This window comes from Strix uralensis, chromosome 5 (genome assembly GCF_047716275.1).
Source record: "Strix uralensis isolate ZFMK-TIS-50842 chromosome 5, bStrUra1, whole genome shotgun sequence".
Classification (NCBI taxonomy): domain Eukaryota; kingdom Metazoa; phylum Chordata; class Aves; order Strigiformes; family Strigidae; genus Strix; species Strix uralensis.
Window position 1 is genome coordinate 81,006,039 of NC_133976.1, and position 27,381 is coordinate 81,033,419.

General features: G+C 57.3%; 1 pseudogene; it reads right to left on the minus strand.

The window, feature by feature from the left end:
* Positions 1–561: 561 nt before the first annotated feature.
* On the minus strand, positions 562–16,772 carry LOC141944167 (maestro heat-like repeat-containing protein family member 2B; annotated as a pseudogene).
* Between the last annotated feature and the right edge of the window lie 10,609 nt (positions 16,773–27,381).

Here is a 27,381-nt window from a genome sequence, read left to right on the forward strand (position 1 = left end):
AGCGACAACAACTGCCAAGCCTACAGGAGTGTTTACTCTTCTCCTGCACAGATCCACTCCCCTGGGAGTATTTACTACCCCAGTCATCATTCCCCTCCATTAAAACAGCAACAGAGAGCAGGTTTTGTCCTTCTAAGTGACAGTCTTTTATCAGCCTTTGGAGGATATAATCCAAAATACTTCACCCGCATTGCTGCTGCGAGCACAGATTTGCTCAGGGGACACCCAGCAACTGAAGTTACTCTCTTCAAAGGGGACTTGCAAAGCCTTTTGAATTTCAGCGACTGCCTCAGTGTGAGGATTTTTATAGCCCTCCCTCACTTCAGCCAGGCTCACCGTGTTTATTTTCTTTTGCCAGTTTGCCAACAGACGGTGGCAGTACATCTTGTTGCCCACAGCAGCTCACAGAAGTCTGGCTTGTATGAGAAATGGCAGGTTACAGACTGAACCGCACCCACTCTAGGGCTTTTGCTTATTCACCACTGCTTGTACCACAGGAGAACACAACGCTTTTAACAACAAAAGTGTAAAATGAAAAAGTAGCATCAGTTTTAGGAAATGCTACTGGAAATGCTGGTCACGTGCCCAGCAAGGACTCCAATGCAAGAGCTGCTCAGCTTCCCTGTTACGGAGAGAAGCCAGCTTCACCGTTTTCAAGACCAAGATACCTGCAAGTTTGACAAACCAACTAAAACACAAGGCTACAGGCCAAAAAACTGTTTTTAAAGAAGGGGAACCAACTCAGAAAAGCTAAGCGCCCCCAAGGGAAAAACAAACCGCAAAAACCCCCTTATGCTTCTCGTGTTACCAAGAAGCAAGTTGGCTGGTTCCTTGCACTTGATACCCTCATCCTCTGAGGATGCCAAGACAACCTTTGAATTGGAACACTCATCAATTTATCACCATCACGTATCTCTGCCAGTAACCTGCCAATGTGCCATAGCTGTCTGCTTCAACATACGTGATGCTTCGATCTTTCGGTACGGCGTTTGCTACACTGAGCGTTAGGATTGAAGCAAGTACATACCCATAACCACAGCACATATGACTGTGAAAAGCCAGAGGGCAAAAACATACCCGTGTTCTTCCTGGCCAGTGCATTGGCCTTGTCCCAAATATCATAGACGTAGAGGATGTAGGAGGTGATGTTGACGTAGGCAGAGGTGATGTTTGGGAAATTATAGGGAACAGTGACTGAAGAGCCAATGCTGTTCCCACCATAGCTGCCAGCATGAGAAGTCACGCCTGTGCTTCTGCAGGAGAAAGAAGGCTCACGCGGGCTCGCAGTGGGGCCAGCGTGCACGGCAGCCCCGGGGACAAAACCACATCTCTGCTGGTGGGCTCCCTGTGTGGAGCTGCCCCTGCCCCCCACAGATGTGCAGAGTTGTGCTGGGGGTGAGGAACAGCACCAGTGGTGCCTGGGGTGATGGGCAGGGGTCCAACGGCCCAGCCAAAAGCCTCTGCTACACTCCGTCCCTCTGCTCAGCCCCTCGGCTACTGCTGACCTTTTAAGGTGCCCCCGACATCCCCCCCCCATCCCCCAGTGCCCCCCTTCCGCCCCCTGCCCACACCCCCATAACCTCTGGTGACCCCGTCAGTTCCCACCCCCATCCCCCAGTGCTCCCTGCTCCCCCCAGTGTCCCTCTTTTCCCCTGCTACACCCCCCCAGTGTCACTGGGCAGTGCTGTGGGGGGTCACATGTGACAGGACAAGGGAGGGCAAATCCTGCTGTGCCGACACGATCGGGGCTGTCCTGGGCTGTTCCCTGCACCAGCCCTGGCTGGCACTGGAGGGGGGTCACGCTGTGGTGGGAGGGGTGGCAGGGGGATCCCCACAGGCAGCGGGAGGGCACGGCGAGGCCCCGGGACCCCATGGGGAGAGGCCTGCGCTGGGGTCTCTCCCGGCACGACTCCGTTGTTCCCAGCCTGGGAAGATCTGAGAGGGGCCCCACAGCTGGCAGCCCCCGCCTCGGTGTCACCCACATGTGCTCTCGCCAACCACGAAGGTGCCATCAGGGAAAAAAATGATACGCTCCTCTTTAGGCCTCTTGTAACGAGCTTTAATGAACTCTTTGGTGCTGGCTGGGGCCAGGTATCGTGGAGGCACTCTAGTGCCAGCCCCCCTCGGAGGTCACCAGCATCGTGCAGTCCGGAGAGATCTGGAACAACACAGGCAGCGCCGTGGGGACCTGGTCCTGGCCAGGCGCTCCCCGCACCACCCCACTCATGAGACCCATTCTCCAGGGATCTTCCCACAAAAAAAGACATCCCAAGCAGCAGTCCCTCAGGAAAAGTCCTCTGGACCCTTCCTTCCCCTTCTCCTGCCTTACCTCAGCAAGGAAAGCTGCAGCTGTCACCCGCAGTTTAACCGAGCAGGAATCCAGCCACGGGACGAGGTTCTTCACCAGAGAGGAGGAGACCAGCCCAGCGTGGAGCAGGACTCTGCGCAGGGGACACAAGTGAGGGACACACATTTACCCAGGGAGGACACAGGCCGGGTCTCCAACGTGCCCTTGCGCCAACGCAGACGCTATTCTTAGCTCAGGACGGCTTCCCAGGCACGCCAGAAGGGTCCCGGCAGCCATTTCCCTGGGCACAGCCCTGCAGGAGTCGGCCAGATGCACCCCTGGGGCTCTCACCTGCTCAGGAGACTCACGCCCTCAGGGTAAGCCAGGGGGTCTTCCAGGCGAGCCCACACTGCCCAGCGCATGAGCAGCCGCATCCACTTCTGCGCCATGCATCTGCCTAGCACCAGCTCGATGGCTGAAAGGAAAATCCTGGCAAAAGAAACAAAACACATCATCAACAAACACAGCCAAACAAAACAAACCAGAACAACAGCAACAGCACAAACCCAAAGAATTCTCAAATCACAGCAGGTTAGGGGAAGACCTATCTTTAGCAGAGTTAAATACCCCTGAAGGATGCTTTACAGCCTTCAAGACCGCAGCGACCAACACTGGCATTTTCTTCATGCCCCAAACCCGCTGAAGCAGAAGAAAACCCATGCCCCAAGACTGACTCCACGACAGATACCAACCGAGGCAACACCTAATACCTCTTCCCACCAGCATTTTGCGAAGAATGACACCAGTGCCCGCGAGAGTCACTGCTCCCAGCGGGGGATCATCGAGGGAGTGCAATGCTATTGTGCATGCAAGGGTATGCAGGGGGGCAGACGACAGCCGTCCTCAATAAGAGCTGCGTAAAGACCTTCCTGCCTGGTAGCCAGAGTTTCTCCATGGAGGAACAGAAGGAAAACCAACCGCAACAACCCGTTTCCTCATCTAGGAAGCGGGGCAGGTGAAGCACTCCCTCAGCCCCACAAAGGCACCTGCCTTGGCCAGGGGAACTGAAGCCAGCCCCTCCATCTGCCCCGTCACCCCTTACCTGCACGGCTTCTGCTCAAGCACCCATCCCTTGAGGAACAGTTGTTTATAGCTGCTCCTGGGGGAAAGCAGCCTCTCCTCGCCCAGCGTTTCACTGGCCCACCTCAGAAGGCAAGGAAGGAGGTGGGGAAGCAGTTGCCTGAGCTCCTCCGTGCTCCTCAGGGCAAGCACCACCTCGGAGATGGCAAAGGTGATCTGCAGGGAAACACGACCAAGAACCACGTGTTCAGGCAAGGCCTTTTCCCACCAGCCCGGTTCCCCCGCCTGCCTGGGCTGGGGGGTTGCTCTCTGTGGTTGTCACTTCTGCGACAGCCTTGTGGCTCAGGAGCACAAAACTGTCCTGACTCCCCACATTCCTTGAGGCCGGCGCAGCACAGCACCCTGGGAGTCTCCACAAAGGGCACCTGACTCCCTTGTGCCAAAGTAGGAGCTAGAAAGCAGATGCAAAGCTGCAGAAAGGCGTCTGCCGTTGAACGTACCGTCACAGTCTCCAGAGCGGTCTGAGGGCTGTGCCCTTCACAAGCGGAGGAGTCAGTCCCCAGGGAGTCGTTTCCCGCTCTGCTCAGCTTCTCCACTAAGCACCTCAGGATCTGAATCCCAAAGATCTCTCCCCCCAGGCTCCTCCACACCGTCACCGTGTCACTGCAAGGGAAGAGACTTTCACTCCGAGCCCATATCCTCGCAGTCCTACAGTGCCCTCAAACCTCCTCATCTGCAGTGGGGATTACACCCCACTCACAGTAGACACAAGCACGCAGTCGTGCAACACCCAAGACCGTTCAGGCAGAAGAAAAAGACCCCAGTGCAAGCAAGCTGCAGGGTCACTGTTTAACTACAGCAGGGAAGCGGGTAGTGCACGTACCTGTCCATGGGCAGACCTTTCTGGAGCAGGCTGCTGATCACAGGCTCCCGGTGAAAGCGGGCGAGGAGAAACACCGCATGGAGCAAGAAGGGCCTGTGAGTGCTCTGCCGCATGTAGTAGGTGCAAAGGGTGTTCAGGATTTGGGGCACCTAGATGGAAGAAGAGGAGAGAGAAGGGCTCAGCACGTCCTTTACCTCGTCCTGCGGGGCCCGGACACAGTCACTCAGCACATGAGCAACGCCTGCTCCTGCGACACAGAGTCCAGACCCAGCTCGAAACCTCCCCCCTCCCACCCTGCCTGACCCTGACCCACATCTGCGGTGTAGTGCAACAGCCAGCAGGAGAAAAGACAGAGTCAAATGGAGAAAAAGGTTCCCTTTACCTCCTGGAGTATTTCCTTGCTGGATTCCACCAGGAAGGCAAACACCCACTCCCACCACACTCTTGCACGTATGGGTGTGACATGCAGCAAGCTGTCCAGGTTGGCAGTCAGGAAGTCTGTAGCCTGTGCTGGGGGGATGCATTTACAAACAGCCTGGAAACAAGTCAGAAACAAGGAGAGACCGTGTCACAGCTCTGCTCCCGCATTTCGGAAAGGAAAGGGAACTTGGCAGGACTGTTAGCTCGGCAGTCACGCAGGGGGCAATCACTTGATCCTCCTGCTGGGCATGCAGTGCCCTTTACCTCTGATGCAGCTCACCCACTTGGAAGTGTCTCCCCCACGGGGTTTGCTTATGTACCAAATGTGTATTCTGACAAGAGCACTCACACACAGACGTGTGCGCAAACACACACATCACGGTATCTGCTCCAGTGTGCCTAAGGGACACTCTTGGTTCAAAGCCAAAAGCCAAAAGCCAAAAGCTACTTGCTAACACCCCCTGTCCTGGCAGCTCACTCTGGAGACAGAGAGACTCTCTGGAGGGGAGCAGGGAGACATGCAGGAGCCCAGGAGCTGGCCCCCACCCCACTGTTTTGGGGCCAGTTACCTTTCTTATTTTGGTGCAGGCCTCCAACATAGTCTCAGTGTCCAGGCTGTTCAGCTTCTCACAGAGGCTCCCAATCTCATCTGCCTGAGGCACCACCTTCATGGTCTTGGCTGGGACAAACACCAGGAGAAAAGAGAAGTCACATCTACAGAAGCCCAACCTCTGGTCCCACATACCGATAAAGGAAAACCCAAGTGGTGGCAGTGAAGGCCACAGGGAAACCCAGGGCCCTGCTGAACTCGGGGCAGCAGGATTTCCTGAGCCTGATAAATGGCTGACAAATCCTGGGCTAGAAAGAGCCCTCTTCCTCCTTGAAACGTTTGCTGGGGCTTCAGGGTTTCAGAAGCCTCTGCTCCTCGCAGCTGAGTCCCCTATTCCCACACAGACCACCACCATCTCTGGGAGGCAGGAGACCTCCCCGTGACTTCCCCAGCACAGGCAGACCCTGCTGCCCAAAGAGGAGAGGATTCAAACACAGCCCTTTGCAGCATGCTCTGGGCCTGCAGCTCAGATTCCTCCTCGCTGCCCAGTTGGCTCTGGGCAGCACGCTGGTTTCCTCCCTTGTGCTCAGGAGATGTCTTCCCTAGCAGGGAGGAGTTTGGAGACTTCCTGGGGAGCTGCCTGTCCCACCAGGATGAAGGCACGGCGCGAGGGGGAAGGCACTCTCTGAAATGTTGGGGACCTCATCTGAGCAAGTTGTCTGACCACCCTCTGTCTCTCCTGGAATGGGGAGGGGGACAGGCGTGGAGGGCAGCAGTCCCCGGCATCAGTGATGGTGTCCTGCTCTCAGACAGCAGCAAGGGATGGCCCTGACCACCCAGCCTCACTCACGCCCCGGGGAGGTGGGACTCCGCAACCCTCTCCCCGAGATCCTTCCTGAGATGGCCAGGGAGGCCGAGGGCTAACAGGGTGGGGGCACAAAACCAGCGAAGCATGTTCCTCCTCCTTCCCTCACGGAGACAGGGCCTGGCCCCACGAGACCCCTGTGGCACCAGGTCAGGAAGGGAGGGAGAATCAGGCTGAGCGAGGCTGGGAAGCACCTGCTCTCCTCACCTTGCATTTGCAGAAGGTAGCCAAGGCAGACCCATGCCCTCTGACGGGACATAGCCAGGTAGTCGGTGGTCAGGAAGCCCAGCAGGCCCACCAGGGAGCCCAACTGCTTGCAGGGACCGCCTCTCTGCAGGGGAGAGCAGCAGGAAAGGGTCACAGGCAGCCCCAGCACCCGCTCGCCTCTACCGCCCATCCTGCTGCCTGAACAGCAACCGGGCAGAGGGGCAGGCAGAAGGGCTGCCCCATAATCCTAGGAGCCCCGAAACCCAGCCCCCAGCTGGGCAGGGCTCCCTTCCAGGGACAGGAATGGTGGGAATGGGACACAGGGCACATGGGGGCCCCTACTCACCAGCAGCTCACATCGCTCCTTGCAAGCGCCCAGCACATGGGCGCAGACCCACAGGGCTCTCTCCCGCTCCCATTCTTTGGCTGAGGTGAGCCAGCCCTTCAGGACCTGGGGCAAGGTGCATCTCTCTCACAACAGAAATCTTTCTCTTCCTGAGATCCCTCTCCCTCCTTCTCTGACCCCTTCCCGGCACAGCCCACAGCCCCAGCAAGCACTGGCACTGCAGCCCTCACCGCCCCGCTCTCTCCAGCTGCCTCTGCCCTGAGCCAGGTGTTGCTGCCCTGACAGCGTCTCCCCACTCCAGCCTTCCCCCTGGCTGCTCTCGCCCAGCTCAGGGCTGGCTCTTGGCTTTCCCTCCATCAGGACCCACTTCTCTGCCTGTCCTGAGGCTGCAGTGGCTGGGCAGGCACTCCTGGCCCCCCGCTCAGCCCCTGGCCCCGGCTAGGCGCACAGCCTCGCAGCAAGGAGCCAAAGCCCCACTTTCCGCAGGAAAGGTGTCCCACTCCTATCCCCCCACCTTGGCCTCGATTCTCTGCCCCCACAACACTTCTCCTGTTGCCCCACAGCTACTCACAAGGACCACGTCGTCAAAGCAGGCAGAGGTCGCCTCTGTCTCCAGCCAGGTTTCCATGAGGTGGCTCAGATCTTCCATGTTCCTCCTGTTCAGAATCTAAAAGCAGGAAAGGAGAGCTGAGGGTCTGCATCATGGGGGCTGCCAGGGCGCGCTGAGCTGGGATCCTGACCCAGAGGTGGGCAGGCACTGGCCGCTGGGTACCTGCACGTTCACAGCTGCCTTCCCTGTCCTCCTTCTCTTTTCCATCTGTTCCTTGGAGGGATAGGACAAGGCACTCTGGCAGCACACTGACAGCAGCTTGCGGTTTTCCTCCCTGCTCAGAGGTGGCCTCAGCTTGCTGGACAGAGGAGAAAGGGAGAGAAAACAGAAAGGGGATTTAATAGCCCTCTCCAAAGCACCTTAAACCACAACTGGGCTCCTCCTAATCGAGGACCCAGCCCCTGCCAGAGAGCACTGCCTTCAGCTCCAGCAACTCCTGCCTCCCTCCAGGCAGCAGGCAAACCCCCACCCCCCGGGGCTCCCTTCCTTTGGGACACACCCAAAGTGGGGAACACCCTCCCACCCCACAGCCCCAGCACCTCCTGGCCCCATGCTCAAGGCCACTGGGGCTGCCCCAGCCAGCTGGGCTGGGGCACACTGGGGGTCCCCAGAGCCCGGGGAACAGACCTCACCTCAACTCCTCCAGGACGTGGAACACTCCATACACCAGGGAGTCCCAGGGCTCCCCCTTTATCCAGTCCTGCACGTCCCAGAGAGACAAGGGCAGAGTTGGCAGCAGGCAGAGATATGCGACAGCCCTCCCGCTTCCCCCGGGGACAGGCTCTGCTGCCAGGCCTGGGCAGGCACTGCCCCAGCAGTCTGATGGCGCAGCCCAGAACTCCCCCGCGTGACCGCCCCAGCTACGGGCACTTACCAGCAGGGTCTGCATCGCCTCCTGCTTTAAGGAGAGCTCAAAGCTGCCACAGACACCCACAGCCTGGATGGCACAGCTGACCTCGGTGATGCTCTCCACCAGGGCCATCTTGAGCACCAAGTCCTGAGGCCACAAAGAGAAAAGCACCCCTTGAACTCTTTGAAGGGCTGAGCAGTGGAAGTGGAGCATGGGCAGGGGGAACCCATGGCAGGGGTCAGATCTGGACATTGAGGACAAACCCTTCCTTGGGAGATCTTTAGATAAAGACCATCCCTCTCGGTACACCCGATCTCCGAGGGGCTGGAGATGGGGCATCCAGGCATCCCTGTCCCACACACACTGTGCGCTTACCCTCTGCTTAGCTCTGGAGAGCTGCAGGATGTTGCCCAGGATTTCTCTATCCACACGGGTGAGCAGCTGCTCCTTGGGGGCACGCAGCGCAATGCCGCTGTAGGTGCGCATGAGAGCAGCGCAGGTGGCCTGGGCGCTCTCTGTGTTCTGCCCTCGCTGTACCTGTGTCAACAGAAATGTCAGCCCTGGGACTCCTGCGGGCTCCTGTGGCAGCCCTGCCCCGCACCCTCACCAGCTCCTTCTTTCCCTGGGCACCTCCCAGCAGCTCCCCAAGCCATTCCTTGAGCTGCGAGCTCCGGGGAGGCTGCGAGCTGCTCCCACCCCACAGCTTGGGTTCTCACATGGGGATGGGGAGGAGGTGCAGCCAGCACCGCACACACTGCTGGCTGTTTTACCACTGATTGGAGAGGTCGGGGAACTGTCTGGAACCTTTCTGTGGAAAGGTATCTGACACAGCCTGTCACGGTCCTGCTCAGAGATGCGCAGCCTATGCCGGTCACTGGCGCAGATGAGCCCCGGCTGCTCACCTCCCAAGCCATGCTGCACCACTCTCTCTGCAGGGCCCTGCCCTGCCCAGAAAGGCTTCCCCACCGCCCCTGGGTGGGGAGCAGAACCAGTGAAACCTCACCAAGGCTCCTGCTCCCTGCCTCCAGCTTTGAGGAAGAGGCAGATGGCACGCCATGCCCGCCCCCCTGTCACCAGCTCCTGCTGAAGTTAAGTCACGGGCAAGGCAGCTGCAAGCAAGCATCCACTGCATCTGCCCCGGCTGGGTGGCTCTGATCCACCTGCTGTCAAACCCCGTCCCTTCCAAAGACACCTCAGGGGCCCCAATGCCAGGACGTCCCCTCAGAAACACAGGTCTCCAGTAGCTCCTACAAGAGGCCTAACCGAAATGCAGCTGCCACTATTGGGCTGTTGCAGGTGTACAAGTGGAAAGATGGCCAAAAAAGGAAAGCCAAACAGCAAAACCCTGGATCCTTTACCTCCCAGCCCGTGGAAGTCTGATAGAACCCATCTCTGGTGAAAGCAGCAGAGAACATGGTCACCGTGTCCAAGACCAGGTGGAAGTGGCTCTCGGCAGCGTAGGACACAACGGAAACCATTCCCTGCAACCACAGAGAAATGGGGAGTCGGCTCCAGCCCAGGCACTCAGCCATGGCAGTGACAACAGCCAGGCAGGATGTTGCAGCAAGGAGGAAACGGCAGCAATGGGGAAATCAAGGAGGTCAGGAGCAGCCTCCGTCTCGCCCAGAAATGGGCAGGGGATGCTCAGGACATGAGCAGCGCCTCACCTGGGCCTCAGACAGCTCCACAGGGTTTGTCTCCTGGAGGAACCTCAGCACCTGCCCTTGGACATGTCTGAGGTCCCGACAAGCTGCCAGCGCCGTCCCCAGAGCCTTGTAAAGGAAAAGCTGAAAGAGAAGAGCCCGAGCCCAAGATGTGGTCACAGCTCGACCTGTCAGGAGAGGGCTGGCCCCAGACGCACCCGACCGTCCCCGGGAGCAGGCGAGGCCGGCCACAGTGCCAGGCTGTGGCCAGTCGCTGGGGCAACCCAGGGGGAAGCGCCTTTTGGGGCGAGGAAGGGGAAGCAGTGGAAAACGCCTGTGTCAGCAGAGCCCCAGCCCCAGCCCCAGCCCTGGCACAGGACAGGAGACACACCTTCTCCCAGGAGCGGGGGGCAGAGCTGCCCAGCTGCTGGCTCAGCTCCTGGCTCAGGCCCACGGTCCAGGTCTGGTCCTCGATGGGCTCCAGCGACGCTCGCAGGAACTGGGGTGAACAGGAGAGGAAGCGAGTGTTGTCCTGCCCTTGGCCAGGGCCGTTTCCACGCTCGTGTGTCCCAGGACGCTGCTGGGGGAGAGCTGCCCAGAACAGCAGTCTCTTCCCCCACCCCACCCAACCCTCTTTTCACCAGCTTCCCTCTTCTCCTAACACCTCAGGTGAGACCCCCGGCACGCCGGACAGAGAAGAGATGGCAGTGCTAAGCGTGTGCCACAGCGTTCGAGGGCATTAGCCATCAGCCGTGGCAGGAGGGCGGGCAGCAGCTCCTCGGAGTGGGAAGGCACCTACCGCGGGGGTAGGCGCAGGGTGCTCAGGAGGTGCCCCCACCTCCTGGTGCCTACACGGGCAGCCCCAGCTTCCTCCCACAACTTTGCTCCCTCTTCTCTGCCTCTACCTGTGACATCCCCCCAAGGATACTGTACCTGAAGCACACGGTGCTGCCACTCTGCAGAGTGCAGGGTGCTCTCAGTTCTTCCTAGAAAGAAAGAGGAAGCAAAAGCTCTCGCTGCTATTCAAGCTCACATCAAATGCGAACCCAGCGGTCTCTTCTGCGGTCAGACCTCCCAAAAGCCCCAGGCCATCAGCCTAGAAAGGGCCTACGAGCACCTTGCAGGCCAAAGACACAGGAGGGATCCCAGGGGCATATGTCAGAGCCACTGATTCCAGCTGGGGAAGGACACACTGAGCGCAGCTGATCCCTGCTGCCGGACTGCAGCTCCCAGAACAATTCCAACCCCTGAGTCACAGCACGCACCAGCCACACACATTTTCTCCATAATGGCCCACTGCTTTCTACCCATTTGCAGCCCTTCTCCCACACTACTGCCAAGGACGGCTGCTGCAATCCTGGCCTGGCCTGGGGACTTGGTCCTCCAAAGCCCAGGGCTGCATCCCGTCCAGGAGCACCAGGCCTGTCCCCGTCCCAAACGCCATCCTGCCCAGGACATGGAGGTGCCACCAAGACCTGCCGTCCAAGGGACACCAACGGCCCCGTCCATCCCCTGGGACAAACTGATGTCGGAGGACGGCTGCGCCCAGCCTCACTGCTGGCTCCCTGGAAGGGGAAAGACAGCAGAGCAAGGGCCGGGGAACTGGGGACAATTCCCCTCTGTCACGCTGGGAACGTGCATTTTCCTGCCTTGCCTTCCTCCCTTCCCTCCAGCCTCCCTCCCCACCCGCACTTTACCTTGCAGGTACTGCAGCAGGAGGGGGATCTCTGTCACCCACGCCGCCCCCAAGGCTCTGTGGATCCTGCCCTGGAGGGTCTGCAGCAGCTGCAAGGCAGCGACGGCGCGTTTGCTCTTCGCGTAGGGAGCTGCTGCCACCACCTAGGCGAGGGCAGGAGAGAAGGGTCGCTCCCGCCCCCAGAGCCACAGTTTCTCATGGCAGGGAGGGAGGGATGGAGGGAGCTCGGCACCGCTCGGCCAGCAGTGGGCAGCCGATGGCTTCACCCGGGGTGCTGCCAGGCCCGAGAAAGGAGTGAGATCCCCCACAGGCTCAGGCAGGCTCAAGCACACTGCCTCCTCCACAGGGGTGCCGGCACTGGCCTCAACTCTGCCCCAGGCTCTCCCACCAGCCCTGGCCAGAGAAGCTCTCTCCCAGGGCCCCACTACTCACCAGCAGCCGAGACAACAGGACCTGGGGAGCCGGTAGCTGGGCTGCAGGGAGGAAGAAAGGCTGCGTGAGGTGACGAGCCCCCGCCGTGCCATCACCCTCGCACCTCTGATGCCCCCACCCAGGGCTGAGGGCTGAGAGCAGCTGCAGTGTCACAGCGCTGGCCTGGGGGCTCCCAGGGCTGCCCAGCCTGAGATGAAGGCAGCTCCAGCACGGCCAGGAACGAGCCCCGGCTCACCAGAGCGCGCTGCGAGCAGGAGAGCCAGGCCTCTGCGCCAGGCAAGGGGCACAGCAGGACAGAGCTCCTGCCTCTGCCCTTTGGTTTTCCTGGGCTCCTGCTCAGGGCTGGTGGGGTGCACGGAGACACGGACTGGCACAACCCCTGGCCAAACCCAGCAGCACTCACTGGGAACAGAAAACCGGGGCCTGGATCTGGCTTCACAGGAGGCATCGGCGTAGCCACAGCACCTCCGATTCTAGAGGCAGAGCTATGTTATAGCCTGAAAGCTATGGTAACACAGAGGACAAGCAAAACAGCATGGGTACACGCAGCTCCTGCGCACACCAGCCCACCCGCTCACCCACCAGCCTGCCCGTGTTACTGAGCTTGGAGCATCGTCCCTGCTGTGCCACCATTTCTAACTGCCAGGGCAGAGCTCGAGCCCTGTCGGGGGGCGTCAGCTCAGCCGGGGGACCCGCTCTTGGCAGCTCCATTTTGGGTGCAGGTGCACCAATTTCAGCCCATTCCTGCTCTCAGCCCATCAGCCCCAAGCCCTGCCTGTGTCCCAGGTCTGTGGCACTGACCGTCAGAGTGGGCCAGCGCTCCCAGCAGGCCCAGTGCTGCCATGCGACCGGCCTCGCTCCCACCGCTCAGCAGGGAGTGCAGAGTCACGGCCGTCTTCTCAGGGCACATCCGTGCTGCGGGCAAGAAATCGCATTCTGCATCAGCAGGCAGCTGCCCCCAGCCGCCAAGGGCAGGGAGAGAGCTGCCAGGGCACGGCGGGGCTTCGCCCAGCCTCCTCTCCTTACCCTGCAGCACCATGCAGCGGGTCAGCACTGCCTGATGGGCCGGGCCGGGCTCCGGGGTCACATCTGAGAGCTGTGGGAACAAGGTCCGTTTTAGAGACAGTCGCAGCAGTGTTGAGAGGGACTGAAAAGAAATGGGGCTCCCCACTCTCCTCTCCCTGGGCACTCTGGGCACAGGACCCACAGCCAAAACCCAGCCCAGCCCACCCCAGGGTGGCCCCAGGCACATGCAGGGGTTTGCAGCAGCACCGGCTGCCCAGGAGCTGAGGCTGAGCGGTGTTGAAAGGCTGGCCCTAGGCTGCTGGTGCTCCAACGTCCTCCTGGGACTTGGCCGAGAGGGAAATTGCTGTGGGAATTGGGGCTGCCGCTCGGCCCTGTTCCAAACAGCCACGATCGGGCCTCCTGCAGCCTTCAGGTGGCACCTGGATCACAAATCCTGGCGTTCTCCTGGCTTGCAGGAAGGGCCCGGCGGAGGGACACCCTGCCCTGCCCTGCTCTGCCCTGCCCTGCCCTGCCAACCGGCAGGTCTCATCCCTCCATGGCAATCACACGTGCAGGCCCCAGGCCGGCGCAGGGCACAGGCTCCCCTTACCTGGCGGTGCACAGCGGTCCTGATGGCAAGAGCTGTGCCCTGTGGGATTGGGGTCTGAACTCCCTCCAGCACCTCCAGGACATAGCAGAGGCTCTGCAAGAGAACAAGGCAGGAGGAGGGGGCTAAAGCCACCTAAAGGCACTTGGGAAGGGAGAAACCCAGCACCTCTGCGATAAGGGCAGTCCCTAACGACAGCTCCAGGGGAAAACCTCAAACCCTCCTGCACGGGGCTTCTTGTTTGCCCTCCCCTCAGAGCAGCATCGGGAATGTCTCTTTCCTCTGAACTGAGCCGGGTGCTGAAAACTCCCTTTCCTGGCACTTCCCACTCAGCAGGCCTCACCCCTCACTGGGCGGGACTGGACACAGCCCTGGGCATTAGGGCAAAGCTCTTCCTGCACACAGAGCCCCAGGGAGGTGGCAATGCCTCCCTTCCTGAGAAGATGAGCCCCGGGAAATCACCCTCCCTCCTGCACCCCCCTCCCCGTGCGCCGCCCCCCCCCCCCCCCTCCATTTCTCTTTCCCAAAGAGCCCTGAAAGCCCCAGGCCTCCCCTGTTCTCCCTCTTCCTCCTCTAAGGGCTTCTCAACTTCTCCTGCCACCCCACATCTCCTCAGCACCTCATGGCACTCGCACAGACCCACTCCAGCAGCCACGCCAGGCCCTGCACAACACCTCACCTTGCTGACCCAGAAAGTGTCCAGGACCCAATGATATTGGTGCAGGAGCCAGGGGAGCTGCTCCCACGCATGCTCTCGGTGCTGCTCCTCACGCAGAAGGACCCCCATCATGGCAGCCACCGCCCCGAGGACAGCCTGCTTGTCCTGAAGAGGGAAAGCAAAGGGACAGGCTCTGCTCGGTGGGCTGAAGGTCTGCCTAGTGCTCAGCATCAGACGGGCACACCCGTCTGCCCTTCCCACTGGGAGGGCTTTCCCTTTCCCTTCTGCCCTGCAAGAGAAGAGCTCACTCCAGAGGAGAGAGAGCATCTCCCCATGCTGGTAGCCCAGCCCTCCCTGCAGAAAGGCCCCAGGACTTGGCCCCCCTCCCCTCACCCCTCTGCTCACACCCCACTGGGCACAGACAGACCCACTGACATGGGCATCCCCGCTGCAGCCCCAGCTGTGGAAAGCAGAACTGCTCACCGCTTCCTCGGTGCACTCCAGCCAGTTTACCACCACGTAGCGGAAGACAGGGTAGATGGCTTCACAGAACTGTGCCACCCCCTTGCCAGGGAAGGGGCATTGCTCCCGCTTGCAGAAGTATGTGTTGACTGCTTTCGACCACTGCTCCAGAACTGCACCAGGAGAAGGGAGAAGGGAGCATGTGAGAGTCTGCGGCAGTGCCGGTACCTTGCACCCTCGCCCAAGGCTGCTTGAAGGACAGTCCCAGGCTCGGCAGGCTCATCCCAGGACCAGGTCAGGATCCGAGGGCAATCTCTGCTCTTCAGGTGTCTGGATTCAAAGACCCCACTGTTTCTCTCCTCTGCCCCATCGCACCTTCTCCTCCTCAATGGCCCCTTCCTCTCCAGAATTTCTTACTGCAGCCCCTTCCCTTCCCAAGCAGGGATTTTAAGGCCAGAGGAAAGCAAGGGAACAGAAGCTGTGGGACAGGACCCAGGACTTTCTCTGTGCAATGCTGCCACGTCCTGCCCACAGAAACCTCCCGAGCTTCCCCTGCTCCTTCTACACACTCACAGCAGTTCAGGATCACCAAGGCCTGACCTCACCACAGGCTGACACCCACCACGTTCCCTCTGAGACCACATGGAGGCATCAAAGGCAACGCCAGCCTCCGTCCCTGGGACCGTGGCCAAGGACCTGACACTCACCGCTGCAGATGGCACGCAGGATCCGGCCACTCCCCACCCGGCTCAGCATGGCGTGCAGGGCGAGCATCGTCATCCTCACGAAGGGGATGCACCGCAGGGCTGCAGAGAAGGCAGGGACAGAGGCACCGAGAGGGTCAGTGAGAGACACGGGAGACTGGGCTCGATCCCTGGCAAGGCTGGGACTGCTGGGCCATGCGGGACGTGCCAGATGCCGTGGGGAGGGCTGCCTTCTCCGAGCGGGGCACACGGAAGCATTTTGGAGAAGTGGGAAGGACAGCAGGGGATGGAGACCCCGCAGGTTTGTCTCCAACGGCTTCCTACCCTCTGGGGACTGGGATTGGGCCGGTAAGAAAGAGCTGTCAGCCAGCCCTGGCACAGAGCAAGGAGCCACACGAACTCCATAGCCCCCCAGTTCAACACAGAGCATTTAGGGAGGGGGAGGATCCCTTGTCCCCATTCTCACAGACCCCTACCCAAACCAAGAGGCTGAGGGTGACGTACCGTAGCTGTGGGCCATTTTGCCCAAGGTGAGGAGCACAATCTCATCAGGGACCTTCCCCATGGCCTTCAGGTGGCTCTGGAGCTCGGCCATGACAAAGTGGAAGTGGGAGCGGGCCAGAGTCACCAGGACATTGCTAGCGACCATCTTCACCTCACATGTCACACCCTGCAAAAGCATCACGGTTAAGCATTCCCGAGGAAAAGGCCGAGACACTGGGACAGGCTGAATGACCTTCATCTCCTCTGCCAGACCCCTCAGGGCAGTTGTGCTCGGGCCCAGGCAGCTGCTACCCTTTGTACCCTGAGGCAGGCAAGCAGCTGCCTGGCGAGACAAGGGAGGCTTTTCCCCGGCACAGCCCCGTGCCACTGCCCCCTCTCCCTCTCCATGGAGATGCCAGGAACAAACTGTTGCAGACTCGAGACCCCCCTGGCACCTCTCCGTGGGCTTCCCATGGCTCTTCCTCAAGGCAGGAGCAATAGCCTTGGGCTTGAACCCGGCGCTCGTACAGTTAGAAACAGCCCCGAGTCTGCTTCTCTGCGCAGCTCTCTGCATCCCCTCTCCAAATTCCCTGTAATGACGAGTACCCAGAGCCTCTCCCTTAGCACCTCTGCTGGCTCCGAATAACCGAGGAACATCTCTGTGCCACTCTCTATTTCCCCAAAACCAGGGGCAGAGGCAGGCTGCTTTGTGGCCTTGAAAGAGAAGCAGCTCACCTGGGCTGCTCACATGTCCCTGGACGCCTCTGCTATCAGGCGGTTCACCGCACCACTCGTCAAAAAGCTGTTGTTTCCATGCAAGACGATCTCCAGCTCCCGGTATGTCTCCACTCGGTCACCCTGGGGACAGACCACAAAGGGGAGTGAGGGGACTTGCTTTGCCTCGTTCCCAGAGAGCTGCCCCCCAAATCCTCTGCGTGACATGGGCAGGAGGTAGGAGCTGCAGGCATCGGTCAGCACAGCCATGAGGAACAGCAAGATCTTCCACAGCGCCTCTGACACTCGCAGAGAGCCAGAGAGGGATCGACCCCACCAGGGTAAAAGGCCACAAGGGAGCCTGGGAGGTCACTGCTGGCAACAGCAGATGGCGGAGGCCAGAGGGAAAGTGGCAGGCGAGGAAGGGTGTGGCTGTTCACTCAACTCCTGCCTAGATTGGGGCTGACCCAGCTCATACGAAATGCCTCATGCACGCTGGGTGCAGCGCCATCAGGTCAAAGCGAGAGCCCCACGTAGGCAGGAGAGGTGGCCAGAAAGAGCTAAAGGGCCCTGATGAGGCCATTAGCATCAGCAGACTGCTGCCTCTGGCAGCCAATCTTTGTCTGGCAGTTTCCTCAGAATCCACTGGCTTATGGAAATGGTATAGACCTCCAAGCTGGAGGGTATAAAATATCCGCTTAGTCAAAAAAGCTTTGGAAGCAGATCCAAGAGCAGCTGGACTGCTGAGGCTTTCCTGCTTCCCGCTGTGATACAGGGGATGCCCACACCATGACAGAGGAGGAAGGATGAGCACTCTCACTGTGGGCTAGGTAACTAATTTCATTTTTCACTCATAGATGCACAGTGTGAAGAGTTACGGACTGTAAGTTATGAAACCTTATGACTTGACTGGTGAAGAAGTGAATTCACATGATAGACCAGTCTGGGCAAAGGGGGATTGAGCCCCTGTTTGTCGTCTTTGTTTCTTTCACTTCTCAATGAGCTCGTGAAATAAAGTTTAAATCAGAGTATGTTGTCCTGTACATTTGAGAGATCCAAATGGACTGCACCAAAGGGGAAGGCATGGGAGTGAGGCCGTGCCCCAAGAAGGGGAAGCCACGAGCACCCTGCACTTTGGGACACAGCATTGTTCCTTGCAGAGGCAGGAGCCCCGACGCTGGGACAGTTCCCCAAACCAAAGCTCAGGAAGGGCCTCGGGCACTTGGGCAAAGGCTCTAGAGAGATGCTGGGGTTTATGACAGAGGCTTTGCCTTGCCCAGGAGAGCGCTGCGAGATCAGCCCAGGATCAGCGCTTGGGGATGAAGCGCCTGTAGGGGGGAGGAGGTGCCATCAGGAGAGATGTCCCTCTGCTGCGTGGGCACGCGGAGAAGCCAGGGGCATAGAAGGGAGCCCTAAACCCCACCCAGCCTCACCTCATGGTCTTGCAGCCGCTTCAGCAGAGAAGTCCTGACGTCCACAAAGGTCATGAAGTCCGCAGGGACAGTCCCCGCTGCCCTGCCTCCTTTCTCAGGACGTGCAGGACTGGACTGGGACCCCACGCAGGGGCAGAGAGCTGGAAGAAAAGAAAGAAACGGTTTTGTTGGCTGCAGGGCTTCACACCAGGGAGGGATGAGGATCTTGGCAGCCTCCCCCAGCACGACCAGCCCATGCTGGGCTGTACTGTCAAGAGGGCAGTCAGTGGGATGAGGGGAGGGAGTGTTCCCCTCACTGTGGCACTGGGAAGACCACCCCGGGGGACTGCGCCCATTCTGGGCTCCCCAGTGCCAGAACGGCAGCAGCACGCTGGAGCGAGTCCAGCACGGGGTCCCTGAGCTGGGCAGGGGATGGACAGGGGCTCTGCAAGGAAAGACTGGGAGGTCTGGGGCTGGGCAGCCCTGACAAGAGCCAGCCGGGCCAGGTCGTATCTGAGCGGTCCCCAGCTGTCCCACAGAGGGCAGGGAGAGGATGGAGCCTGAGCCCTCTCGGAGTTGCCTGGCGGCAGGATGAGAGGTGATGGGGACACAGCCCCCAGTGCCCAGCTGGGACAGACACTGCCTCCAGCAGCCATCAGCCCCCAGCCCCCTGCCAGCCACTCACCTCTAAGCACTTTCATCATCCTCTTCATGGCAGCAGGATCTCCCGGATGGACGCACTGCTCTCTCCGGGCTATGCCACGAGCAACTGGGGCAGCACCAGCCCCGGGGAGGAAGATCCAGAACGCGGCCATTGTGACCTCTCTGCGGCGCGTGACACATCACAGAGGGCTGCTGGGGACACGTGCTGGGGACACACCGTGGGGTGGGGACTTCACACGGCAGCACCCTGTGGCCCCCACGGGCCCAGAAATGCAGGATTTCCCCAGTCTCCATCACTTGAATTCACTTGAGGTCCTCTAACAGTTTCAGCAAAGACTTTCTCCAGACAGCCCTTCCCAGCTTTGTCCCCCATCCACATCGTCCTCCACAGGGAAACATTCCTGGAAACATTGAAGGTCAGGGCTGTGATCTAGCTGAAGATGTGCCTGTTCACGTCAGGGGCTTGGACTAGATGACCTCTAAAGGTCCCTTCCAACCCAAACTCTTCTATGATTCTATGACTCGAGGCAACGTGGTCTCAAGGCGACTGACCCGGCCTTTGCTCTCTGCATTTTCTTGCCCTGGTTTTCTCCAAAGAGGAGGCTCCTGCCTGTGCCTCTGTGTGCCCTCCCTTATGTCTCCTCCAACATTTGCTCCCATTCTCCAGCCAGGACCAAAATGGGCAGAAACTGGAGACCTCCAACCCATCAACCCCAACTGTGCCATGAAAAGACAAAGGAGATTCGTATTCAGATGGAATCTCCTTTTGCTCTTTGCTGGGCTGTGGGTGAGCATGGGAAAGCTGACCTTCCTAGAAGGTTTCTCAGCTCAAATCCAGGTGAAAGGATGACCAGAACTGCCATCCCTACCAGAGCAGGAAATGTGTGCGTATGCAAACCCTTCATGCTACTAGGCAGGCAGAGGATTGCATGTGGGTTCAGAAAGAAATTTTCATACAGAACTCTTGTCTTTATGAAAGGGTGGATCAGGGCTTCTCTCTTGGTTAACAAAACAATAAAAAGATGTACGAACTTCTCTACACTGGGGCCTAATATAAGCCTGATTTTCATCTCGCATTGGGGTGGTTGTATGCCCTAATTTCAGATGACAGTTCTGGCTCGGCACTCAGCTGGCCTCTGATTTCGTGTCACAAATTAACAATCCCTGTGCTGTTATGTCACTGTTTCGTTAGAGCAGTGCTATAGCTAGAGGTGGGAAAACTGAATCGCAGCAGTTTGGTTAGAACGCAACTCATGGGTGCGGGGAGGAGGAGGGAATAAAGGCAGTTTTGGGCCATATTTAGGTGTTTTAAATATGCATAAACCCCCCCTCCTTTGCAGGGCCAAAGCAATATCTGTAGCATCTCACTCATCCGTTTTAGTGCCCAAAGCCTCATCTTCAGGGCCCAAATCCTCATTTTGAGGGTCACAACCCATCTGTTATGGCCCAGAGACTGTTGGCAGGGCCCCCAGTTTCCCTGCCAGGCTCTAAACAGGAAGGGCAGAGCTCCTCGCCTGGCAAGGGCCGCCCAGTGTCTGTGGGGAGTCAGGGGAGCCAGGGCAGCCAATCGTATCTGAGGAGACAGGGGCATGGCCCCTGATTGATAGGGAACCAACCAACCAAGCTTTGAGGTCTGTGAGGAAAGGGGCAAGAGTCGAAAAAGCTGGGCATGGTGTGGGGGCGGGGCATGCTGGCTCCACCGATCACAGCTGCCAGTAGGTTGGCACCCAGCAATTGATAAGCCATCTGCCCTCTCATTTGATGGGAGGAGCACAGCAGAAATCCCAGGCAGCCAATCAGGGAAGGGTGGGCAGCACATCTGGGCACACTGACAGGCCAGGTGGCCAATCAGAGAGGGCATCAGTTTAGGTGAAGGGCACCAGGGCAGCCTGACCACCTGGGTGGGGGCCAATCAGAGTCAGCTGTCAGGGAAGGGCGGGCCCCAGCCCAGGACAGAGTGACAGCCTAGGGGGCCAAGCTGCGGCAGCATCGCCCTGGGGGGGGGGGGCGGAGGAGACTGACGCCAACACCCCCCTCCCCCTTGAGCAGAGGGATTTATTCCATGTGTGCGCAAAGAGGGGTGCTGGGTGGGAATTCCACCCCGCCAGCAGCCTGCCCCAAAGAACTTTGGTGTATTTGTACACTTTGACCACATGAATACACGTTTACTGTAACAACCAGTGGTTAGTTTCTTATCACGTGGGAGAGACACCCCAATTTCAGACCCTCGACCCGCCAACCCCCCCTGCAATCTTTGAACACAGAGAGGGGGCAGGTGTACATCCTGCGGCTGGACGTGGCCCACTTGCCCCAGTGCCCCGTTGGCCTCCACCAGTCCATCTGCACCACGGTCACCAACCACAGTGAGGAAGGTGTTGCCTTCCTCACCAGTGCTGCCCCCTAAATCCCTCAAATTCACTCAACCCCCCCCCCTCCTACAGGTGTGAGCCTGGCGGTTCCCTGCCCACCCTGTGCCCGTGCCCTGCCAGTCAATGTAAAAATGAGGGTCCTCAGGGAGTCCCTGCCATCTTTCAGGCCCCCAGGTTCACTTTCAGCATCTAAACCCTCACTTTTAGGGCAGAAAGCATCAGTTTAGGGTCCAAAGCCCCACTGATAGTGTCCAAAGCCTCAATTTTCCTTTCCTAAGTCTTATTTTCTGCTTCCAAAGCCTCATTTTAGGCTCCAGTGCCACATTTTTACAGTCCAAAGGCTCAACTGTAGTTTGCAAAGTCTCCTTTCTAGAGTCCAAAGCTGCATTTTGACTCACCAATATCTCATTGTCAGGCTCCAAAGCAGCATTTTTAGGATCCAGGCAGGCATTCTGAGGGTCCAAGCTGCATCTTGAGTGTCCAAACCCCTCCTTTTTATGCTCCAAACCCCTCTCGTAGCACCCAAAGCCTCATTTTTTGGGTACAAACCCTCATTTATATGTTCCAAACCCCAGCTTTTAAAGGCCAAAGACTGGTTTCAGGGGTCCAGAGCATCATTTTGAAAGCCCAAAGTCTGACTTTGAAGGTCCAAAGCCTCAATTTTAGAAGCCAGACCCTTATTTCTAGAGTCCCAACTTGTCTTTTATTACCCAGAGCCTTTTTGTAGAGCCCAGACTTTCATTTTTAGAGTCTAAACCCTCACTTCTCGGGCAGAGCGCAGCCATTTAGGGTCCAAAACTCCACTGACAGCATCCAAAGCCTCGCTTTTCCTTTCCTAAGTGTTAGCTCTGGCTTCCAAAGCCTCGTTTTGATGGCGCAGGGCCTCATTTTGATGGTCCAAAGGCTCAACTGTTGTCTGCAGCATCTCCTGTGAAGGAGTTTGCGTGTGCCCCCGTGGGAGGTGCGTTCTACGAGTGCACACGTCACTGGGTGCACACTGTGAGCTTGCAGGTGGGCGCAGAGGTGGGTGTACGCGGGGTGCGTGCGTGCGGGGCGTGTGGGTGGCTGCATTCTGTGTGCATGCGTGCTGCAGCGTGTGCACGCGCTGCCTGTGCGCGTATGTTTGTGTGTGTGCACACACTTGGGGTGTGTGTGTGTGTGAACACTGCGCGTTGCGCTCTGTGTTCCAGACATGTGTCTTGGAGTAGGGGTGTGCGCACGCTCCGGGTGTGCATTGCACCTTCGCTTTATAGCCCACGTGTGTCTCCAGGGAGTGTGTGCGTGCACACGTGCCCCAAAGCTGTCTGCGTGTGGCATGGATTTTTCCTATCCTCTTTCTGGCCCCGATGTGTCGGTCTTCTCCGTGCTGTGGCAGCTCTGAGCACCCTCCTCTCGGACCAGGCTCGGGTTCAGCCCTTTGGAGTGACTCTTTGCCTTTGTGGCCGACGTGGCTGCCTGCGGCCTCATTTTGCAGGTGGCAGGCATGGAAGTCCTTGCCTTGCACAGGAGACTGAATTGGACTGCAGCGTGGTTAGCTGTGAAAATTGGAACCTTTATTTCAAGAAGTAAGTCATGTTGAGCATTTGTGTGCGCTCAGAGGAGCGTGGGCAGGACGGAGCAGGCCTTTGACACCGAGGCTGCCTTTGGGTGCGCAGGCAGTGAGTGCCCCAGCAGGAGATGGCCCTGGTACACTGCAGCCTGCGCTGGATCCCATTCCTCCTGCTGCTCAAGCCTTTTTTCCCTTTAGGATCTGCAGGAGCTCCTGCAGCCAGGTAAAGAATTGCAGCAGCTTCTGGAGTGGAAAGGGGCAGGAGCTAAACCAGCCCAACTGTGCTGGTGTTGGGCTGGGCCTCTGAAAAGGGGTTGAGGCGGTGAGAAAAGGACTCCATGCCCATGGTGTTGGAGCAGCCCTTGCTGTTGAGTGCAGTCCCATCTGTACCAGGATCCAGTTGTAGAAGTGCTGAGTGGAGGTGTAGATTCTGGGCCGTTTTGCTCTGGCACAGCCTCTCCCCCAGCTGGTCACCCCAACAAGCCAGAAGTAGTCAGCACTCTTGTCTTTGCAGACGAGAGGACCACCGCTGTCACCCTGCAGCAGAGGAATGAGGGTCAAGGTGGTGTCGGGTGGCCACTGGCAGCACTAGGGCCGGCTCCTTCTCTCTGCCAGCACTGGCCAGAGCTGTATCTGCTGCACAGAGAGGCTTTGCTCAGGTGCTGGGGCCTACAGGACCTTGTCTGGGAGGGGGTCGTGGGCCCGTGGGGTAGGACTCGCGCTCCTCTCTGCACAGCAATGCTGGCTGTGTGGAAGAGGGATGTTCCAGGACTGGGAGCTGGACCTCGCAGCTGCCAGGAGCGCTGGATGGGCTTTCTGGGCAGAGTGCCGGGCCTCTGGGGCAAGTGGGGCCCTGGGCAAGGACCTGCAGCTGGGGAACGGGAGGGGAGCCCCAGCAGCGGTGGGGACCCAGGGGTGGGAGGGAGACTTGCCAGGCAAAGCCCGTGCCGGGGTGTGTTTGGGTGGCTGTGCCGGGGCTGCCTGTGCTGCTGGCTGCTGCCTTGTCGCAGGCTCCTACCTGGCAGGTGTCGATGCCACCCTGGGGATAGCCAGCGCACAGGTTGTGGGGGTGGACGGCCCCTCGGTACCTCCGGCTGCTGTTGCAGAGGTTGAGGTCAATGTGGTGAACAAGCAGCTGCAAGTGGTGCTTGGCCACTGGCTGGGGTTAAACCACAACAGTCCTTTTTGGTGACCAACATTGGGTTCAACATATTGAGATAACAACAGATGTGACTAGAGCATGTTAAAACAAATTTGTTATAAATATTCATTGTATTTGTTTAATAGTCACTGTTCACGGGGTTGATTGATTTACTCTCAGAGTTGTTATTAGAGCTGTGGGATGTAACACCTTACTTGATCCGTGTTGTGCTGGTTATCAGCTCTGGAGTCTGGATCAAGGATGTGTTTCATCTGTACTGTGTAACACTGCTTGTGAGACTAATCTGGTATTTGTAGTCAGCTTTGCCATCATCTCCGTACCTCGGGTGCCATCTCCTGGGTACTGTTAATAATTACACTTTTTACCATTTCTCCTCAGTAAGCCAACCTATGGAGGAGATAGCTTCCCACATCTTCTGCTTCTCCGCCAGGCTAATTACAATAGTGTTTGAGAATTTTGAAAATTGTGAATATTCTTGAGATGTTGAAACCAATATGGTCTTATTGGTAGTAACCCTGAATGTGGTTGAGGTCCTGTTTAGGATTAAACAACTATTTAAGAATACCACCCAGAGATCAACCCCTTTGACAAGCACTGTGGCTACTGAGACTGCGGCGAGAGGCACTGCAGCTACTCCGACTCCAGTGATGGTTGTTGCAGCTGACATAAAGAACCAACCAATGCCGTTATCAGTCACCCCTATACAGAAGGTGAAATATACAAAAATATCTGTTTGCTTAGTAAAGGATGAAGATGAACCAAGGTCATGAGAATGGAAGAAAGAGGCAGAAACTCAGATAATCACCCAATCACTATCCCTGAGTGAGCTGCGAGATATGCAAAAGGATTTCAGCTGCCATCCAGGTGAGCCCTGGCTGCTCTGATGCTGGGATAATGGAGCCAGCAGCTTGGAATTAGAGAGTAGGGAAGCCAAGCAGATGGGATCCCTGTCTAGGGAATGGGGCACTGACAAAGCAAAAAAAGACAAAAACCCTCAGCCTCTAGAGGCGACTTCTGTCAGGCATGAGGGAAAGTTATCCCTTCAAGGAAGAGGTTTTCTATCATCCAAGCAAGTGGACAACCATGGAGAGAAGTATCCACTATTTGAGGGAATTAGTCATGTGGGATATGGTTTATTATGACCCAGACGATGTGCAGTTACCCACAGATCCAGATGAAGTCTGATGCACACAACCCACGTGGCAGAAGATTGTACAGAGCATGCCATTGTCACATGCCAACGCATCGGCAGTAATGGACTGGAAAGATGAAAAGGGACCAACAGTTGATGAATTGGCTGTCCGACTCCATCAATAGGAAAAAAGTCTGTCTTCCTCCCTTGTCTCAGCTGTAGAGAGACTGCCAGACATATTAGCTGAGAAACTGTCCCAGGAGCTCCAGCAATTCAAACAGGATAGGTCCTACTCCCCACCTGTACAGGCCCACATCTCAGCTATTAGGAGTAAGCGTTCCCCTGCTCAAAAGGCAGAAGGTATACATCATGCAGTACCCTGTGGTTTCACCTGTGTGACAATAGAGAGGACATGAGGAAGTGGTGTGGAAAACCTACATCAACCCTAGAGGCACAGGTATGTGAGTTGTGAGGAAAAACAATCACAAAAGGGGATTCTTCCAGGAAAAATGCCACTCCAGTTTCCAGTGGGCAATTCCCCAGACAGATTAGAAGGGCTGATCTTACTGCTGATCCTTTTGAAGGGACTTCTATTTCATTTTTACATGAAATGAGTGGAGAATCCTATGACCAGAACTAGAGGGGCTCTGCCTCCAGCCAGGTGGAGGAAAGGGACATCCAGGTTTATTGGACTGTGTGGATGTGATGGCCTGGCACATCAGATCCACAGGAGTATAAGACTCTATTAGATACCGGTGCACAATGTACCCTAATGTCATCGAGCTATAAAGGGGCAGAACCCATCTGTTCCAGAGTGACAGGGGATCCCAACAGCTGTGCTAGAAGCTGAAGTGAGTCTGATGGGGAATGAGTGGCAAAAACACCCCATTGTGACTGGTGCAGAGGCCCCGTGCATCCTGGTCATAGACTACCTCAGGAGAGGGTATTTCAAGGACCCAAAGGGTTACCGGTGGGCCTTTGGTAGAGCCTTGGACATGGAGGAAACTGAACAGTTGTCCACCTTGCCAGGTCTCTTGGAGGACCCTTCTGTTGTGGGGTTGCTGAAGGTTGGCAAACAGCAGGTGCCAGTCACTACCACAACGGTGCACTGGTGGCAACATCACAGTCAGGACTCTCTGATTCCCATCCATAAGCTGATTCATCAGCTGGAGACCCAAAGGGTGATCAGCAAAACTTGCTCACCCTTTAATAGTCTGTCCCGATCCAATGTTGGGGAGGTTTCGATATGATCCCAAGAGCGAGATTAAGACACAAACGAGGTCAAATGCCATATACCCAAACCAGGTTTTTATTATTAAAAAAGTGAAGAGGGGTAGCGATAGGACAGAATGGAAGGAAAAGACAGAATGAAAGCAAGGATGCAGGATAGGGCTGCAAGAATAGTCACCACCATGGATCCAGCTGCGCCCCGTTGGTCCTCAGTCTTCAGTTCTTTGGTGGTGGGTGCACACTGAGCAAAATTTTCTGCTGCCTTTTTAAGTTCATCGTATCTGCTGATTAGCATATCTGCTCACTTTTAGTTTCTTTTTTCTCTGGTCCAACAAGTTTTGTTGCATCTGGCTTCAGGGCAGGAACGTTTGCCTCTTGTCAGTTCATTAGCCATGCATGTATGGGGTCTGGCCTACACAATAGAGCCACAAATGGCTGCAGGATGGGGCCAGCTCAGTACGCTGTCTGCCCCTTTGAGGCTTGTCTAAAGAGTCCAGACAATGCAACCGCAAGGAAGTGGGGGGGTGCATCCTTCAATACACTCCCACTCCTCTGGGCGACAACCCCCAGACCAATTCACAGGCCGCAGCAGCTTCTCTTGGAGGTTTGCACAGACAGATACAAACAAGCTTTGAGACAGTCATAGGACATTTCAGTCTCTCACATAGTCCGATACGGCCAGTGCGAAAATCTAATGGAGGATGGAGACTAACAGTAGATTATCATGGCCTGAATGAAGTCACACCGCCACTGAGTGCTGCCTTGCTGGACATGCTAGAGCTTCACTATGAACTGGAGTCAAAAGCAGCCAAGTGGTTACGTCACAATTGATATTGCCAATGCATTTTTCTCAGTCCCTTTGGCAGCAGGGTGCAGGCTGCAGTTTGCTTTCGCTTGGAGGAGCGTCCAGTACACTTGGAATCGACTGTCCCAGGGGTGGAAACACAGCCCCGCCATTTGCCATGGGCTGATCCAGACTGCACTGGAACAGGGTGAAGCTCTTCAACACCTGCAATACATTCATGACATCATCATATGAGGCAACACAGCAGAAGTTTTTGAGAAAGGGAAGAAAATAGTTCCAATCCTTCTGAAAGCTGGTTTTGCCAAAAGACGAAGTAAAGTCAAGGGACCTGCACAGGAGATCGAGTTTTTAGGAGTAAAATGGCAAGGCACATGTCGTCAGATCCCAATGAATGTGATCAGCAAGATAGCAGCTATGTCTCTACCAACGATGGCTTTCCTAGGTGTTGTGAGTTTTTGGAAAATGCATATCCCAAATTACAGTCTGATTTTAAGCCCTCTCTATCAAGTGACTCAGAAGAAAAATTATTTCAAAAGGGGCCCTGAGCAACAAGACTT